Source organism: Sinocyclocheilus anshuiensis, unplaced genomic scaffold (genome assembly GCF_001515605.1).
Source record: "Sinocyclocheilus anshuiensis isolate Anshui unplaced genomic scaffold, SAMN03320099.WGS_v1.1 scaffold1393, whole genome shotgun sequence".
Lineage (NCBI taxonomy): Eukaryota > Metazoa > Chordata > Actinopteri > Cypriniformes > Cyprinidae > Sinocyclocheilus > Sinocyclocheilus anshuiensis.
The window spans coordinates 596,224-601,630 of record NW_015548343.1 but is presented as its reverse complement, the minus strand read 5'-3'; the positions used below and the strand labels follow the sequence as shown (position 1 = coordinate 601,630).

General features: G+C 36.9%; 1 pseudogene; it reads right to left on the bottom strand.

Annotated features, from left to right (window-relative positions):
- Positions 1-1,714: 1,714 nt before the first annotated feature.
- LOC107656593 (apolipoprotein A-IV-like) lies at positions 1,715-5,140 on the bottom strand (annotated as a pseudogene).
- Between the last annotated feature and the right edge of the window lie 267 nt (positions 5,141-5,407).

Sequence of the window (5,407 nt, the reverse complement as noted above, 5' to 3'; positions counted from 1 at the left end):
GATTGTCTTCTGGACAACTGTCAGATCAGCAGTCTTCCTGTGTAGCGTGTAGCCTAGTGAACCAAACTGAGAGACCATGTTGAAGGCTCAGGAAACCTTTGCAGGTGTTGATTAGCTTATTTAATACAAGAGTTTCCCACTTTGAGTTGAATTACTGAAATAAATGAACTTTTCCACGACATTCTAATTTATTGAGATGCACCTGTAATTGAAAAAAATAATCATGGAAAAACAAGTGATACATTATATGTTTTCACAACTGTATTTGCTCTTTAAATGTTTCAGTCAGTCAGGTTTTTTTTAAATTTTTGTCACAGACAATCAACAACTGATATGTCAAGCCCTGTATGTTGCATGCCGACACACTTTTATCCAAGCTATTTATCTTAATTGAAATAGTACAAATAAGTGGGTAAAAAAAATAAGGATTCAAAGGCCACATGCTCTTAAATTTAAAGGGGTCATATGATGCTTTTTTAAAGATCATTGCTGTTCTGTTGTAAGTAATCTTAAAGATCTACTTTCGGAAGGCCAAATAAAGTGCTTTTGCTTTCGCCTAGAAACACACAGCGTCTCCCTGACATGGCTGCTTCAACACTAACTGCGGTTACTGAAACCACGCCTTCTTTCTTTGCGTGAACATTTGGGCGGCATTATGCAAATCTTTCCACATAGTGAGGTAGATATGTGGGGGCGTGTTAGAACGAGCCGTTTTAGGGGGGCGTGGCAGAGTCTTAACTTTGATAAAGAATATCTCTTTGGTTTTGAGACTTTAGTCTTTGCAACTTCAGGGATCTTATCTATGCACAATCAGCTTGTAACACTCCAAAGAGAAAGGAAAACTTGAAATCGCATCATATGACCCCTTTAAAGTCTGAAGTAAAACGGCTGGGTGCCTGGTGACAGGGTGTTGCGGTGTTTTATTGTCAGAATGAACAGGATTCGAATCCTTGTTTGAATTATTTTATCTGACTAACAAATAAAGATAAAGCTTGATACATTTGATACAAAGACAGCTTGATACATTTTTCAAAGTACTTAAAGGAAACTTGACTTTAGCAAGTACTTATCCAAGTTCACTACATTTGTGGCTCTGAAGACTGGAATAGATACATGAGTTTTATACAGATTTTTGCCCCTATTTGCAGTCTGGACAAGTAGATGCTAGTTGAGGAAAATCAGAGCCAGTCTGCAGATTTTGGGCAGTCGGAGCTAACAGAGTTCACAGAAACTAGCATACTGTATGATGGCAACAGACTTATTTGTTTTCATTTGTCATGTCATTTAGCAAAAAAAAAAAAAGGTGAAAGTTTCTGTGTGAATTTGTTGTGTATGATGCCAAGTTGATTCCTAATGTTTTTACACCTCTGTTCCAATTTTAAGAGTCGTGAAGTATATTCCAGCTTTAAGTAATACTAGGGGTGCCAGAATTAAATAAACGTTCGGAAGCCTCACACACATATCTGCAATTAAAATCTTGCGTATGACCACAGCATTAGAAATTAGAGATGTTAAACTTTTTTTATCCTCAATAAAAACAATAATTGTAGATATTAAACAGTGTTTGCGATATATTTAGCATTTTTTGAAATACATTCTTAAGCAACAAAGAAGTGTTAGTTGAAACCCTGCAAGTTCTTTTCAGCAATTAAAATCTTGCATATGGACCACTGCATTAAAAATTTGACAAAAATTGTGGATATCAAATGTAGTGTTTGTGCTATTTTATTTAGCAATTTCTTGAAAAACATACATGAGCAACAAAGAAATATACTAGGTTGAAACCCCCAGTGGTAACAGACGCATCCTTTTGCATTTCCAAAAAGTCTCTACAGTCTTTCAAGACTGCTTGTTCTTGGCAAAGGACTCCCAGAGAGCTGTTAACTGGGCCTTCAGGTCCTGGGCGTATGGATCCAGTTTGCTCAGCTCCTCTGAATAGAGAGCCAGATTCTTCTGAAGCTCTTGCCTTCTCTGGGCCAGCTGACTCTGAAAGCTTTTGGCTAATGGAGAGCTCATCTGAAAGTCTAAAAAGTGCTGGTCCAGTTTCTGCTTCAGCTCCTCGGTTTGAGGACCCATCTCCATCAAACTTCTCTCCAGTTTGGTCTTCAGCTCCTCGGCCCCCTGGACCAGAGTAGATCTCAGGGCTTCAGAGTTCAGGGTCTCTGCGTACGGGGCCACATCCTTCTTCAGCTGTTCAACCTGCTCCTCAATGTCACCTCTGATCTCCTCAACATAAGGCTTGAGCTGGGACTACATGGATGTCATTTCCTGTTCCAAATGCAGTTTCAACTGATCCGCCTCTTGGGAAAGTTTGGCCAACAGGTCTCGAGTCATTGGAGTTACTTGACTTTGAATGGCCAAGGTGTATTTGTTGATGGCATCTGTGCTTTTGGAGATCCTGTCACTGAGGAGAAACGGAGATGGATGTTTGTGTTTTTAAAAGTTTTATGATTTGTTTTATAGCTGGTTTATCAGGTCATCATCTTATTTATTATATGCTTACTTGATTTCTTGACCCAGTTCTGAGTTTCGGATCATCTGCGGTGTGATCTCAGCTGTGAGGGTTGCCTGAGACCCGTAATTCCGGAATGAATTTTTCACCAGATTCATACTGGGCTCTGGCTGGTCCTGCCACATCACATTGGCATGACAACCTAATGGATTCATCATAATTAAATTATATTAACTGATTTAAAACATAACATTTTCTCTTTTTTTGAGCACCTCCAATTTTCATTAAAACACAATTTGTTTTTAACGAGTGAAATTCTGTGAATACTAACCAGTGAAAACTGCAATAACAAACACTACAAAGGTCTTCATGATTATGCGCAGGCTCTACAAAAAAAAAAAAAAGACCACTATAAATATTTTTGACTAGCTTTCACTTAACTGAAAAGAACATAAGTATACATTCATTTGCGTTTTTTTGTCCAGTCCCTTACCTTTCTCTTGTCCTCTTTTGTTGTAGGTGTTGAGAAGGTATCAGCACTGTATATAAATGGGTTGCTGAGCTCCGATAAAGGCGGTAGAGTCCAGAAGGTAGCGCCCTGCTGTCAGTTGTACATGCCATGTCACTCATTCCACATCATGAAATCAGCTGAACTGAACTGAACTCAGATCTGTGACTCACAATTATTCATACAGAGTCAGATGTAAGTACTGTATAAAGTCTTAGAATTTAATCCTGTAAAACTTCAAAACATAAAACTGTAATCTAGATGCATTACAGTATATACAGGAAAAGGAATAATATCAAATTTTAAACAATTCTTGGATATACACTTTTGGTTGTTTTTAAAGTATTGTTTTGAAAAAAAATTTTTTTTTTTGTTTTTTAACACCATGCCAGCTCCCATGACTATTTTCGTGTTAGGAACATTTTATTGTTAATTATTTAAATTAAAGTGCTTTTTTTACTAAAAATTCTAAAATTATATTTGGTTTAATTTGTTAAATTTCTTCCAAAGTGTTAACTGAATAAAAACGGTTTCTCACAGGGTTAAACACCGCAAAATCGAATAAAACATGTTTCAGGGATTTTTACAAAAAGAACATGGTGGACACAATATAGACAGTTAAATGATGAGTAATATTTCGATTTTGTGTTTACAGATTTTTTTTTCTTTTTGAGAAAATGTACAGAAATTTAAGGAAAATAATTTTCGCTACCGGCAAATATGAAACAAATAAAAATAAAAAGCTATGTAATTAAAGAAAAAAACAAACATATAATATATAAAATATTTGTATACAGAATGAGATAACATTTATTAGTCTCTATATTCTGCATCTACACCATAAGTACAGTAACATTCTCACAAGCCACATTTATTAGCAATAGGTTTTCCTGTGCATGCAGAGTTCTGTCATAAACTGGAAAATTAGGAAAATTAGTTTTAGGAAAATTAGTGATATTGATCTTGACCATCGTAGTCTTAATATTGGTGACTTACCGGTTGTGGCCTCGGTTGACCAATATAATGCTGCTTTCGCATCTATTCTGGATGAGGTTGCCCCTCTGAAAAAACGTGTTGTTTCTTTCAAGAGATCATCTCCTTGGTTATACATCTGAGTTACGTTGTATGAAAGCTAAAGGCAGGCAGTTAGAGCAGAGATACAAAAAAAACGGTCTTAACAGTTCATAGATCAGTGATTGATCAGCATCAGATTGAATACCACAATGCTCTCAAAACTGCAAAAATGGCATATTATTCTACAATTATTAGCAGTGACAACTCTAATCCCAGAGTTCTGTTTAGAGCAGTTAATAATCGTATTAAACCTCCTAGTAACATTACCTGTTCCACGACTGAGCAGTGTAACGAGTTTCTTAATTACTTTTCATCTAAAATTGAGAATATCTATAATTCTATTGCCGGTGATCTTGCTTCTGAATTTGTTGAGTTGCATCCTCCAAATCTCTCTGACTATGTTTTCTCAAGTTTCAATGTTGTTGATTCTGATTTTATGTCTAAACTTTTGTCAATGAACTCAACTACTTGTATACTGGATCCTTTCCCTACTACTGTATTGAAAAATACATCACCACCATTGTCAATGTCTCACTTAGTGAAGGGATTGTTTCTCCTGCTTTAAAAATGGCAGCAGTTACACCGGTTCTAAAAAAGCCTGGGAGTGATATTGCTGAGATGTCCAACTATCGGCCAATTTCTAATTTATCATTCCTGGCAAAAGTCCTTGAGCGGGTGGTTGTTAGCCAACTCCAAACTCATCTTTACATGAATAGCCTACTAAAGACTTTTCAATCTGGGTTTAGGTCTGGACATAGCACGGGGACTGCTTTAGTTAGAGTCTTGAATGACCTTCTTATTATAGCTGATTCTGGGGCTTGTGGCATTTTGGTTCTGTTAGATCTTAGTGCTGCATTTGATACGATATGTCATAGCATATTACTGGACAGACTACATAGATGGATTGGTCTATCTGGAACTGTGTTGAACTGGTTTAAATCTGATCTTTCAGAACATTCTCAGTTTGTTTACCTGGGTACTAATAGATCTCAGACTGCAACTTTATGTCAGGGTGTCCCTCAGGGGTCTGTTCTATTTAGTATTTACATGCTGCCTCTTGGGCAGATTATTCAGAAGTATGGCCTGGGCTATCATTGTTACGCGGACGATACCCAGATTTATATTAGCACTGCTTTAGGTAGGGTCTTGAATGACCTTCGTGTAGCTGATTCTGGGGCTTGTGGCATTTTGGTTCTGTTAGATCTTAGTGCTGCATTTGATACGATATGTCATAGCATATTACTGGACAGACTACATAGATGGATTGGTCTATCTGGAACTGTGTTGAACTGGTTTAAATCTGATCTTTCAGAACATTCTCAGTTTGTTTACCTGGGTACTAATAGATCTCAGACTGCAACTTTATGTCAGGG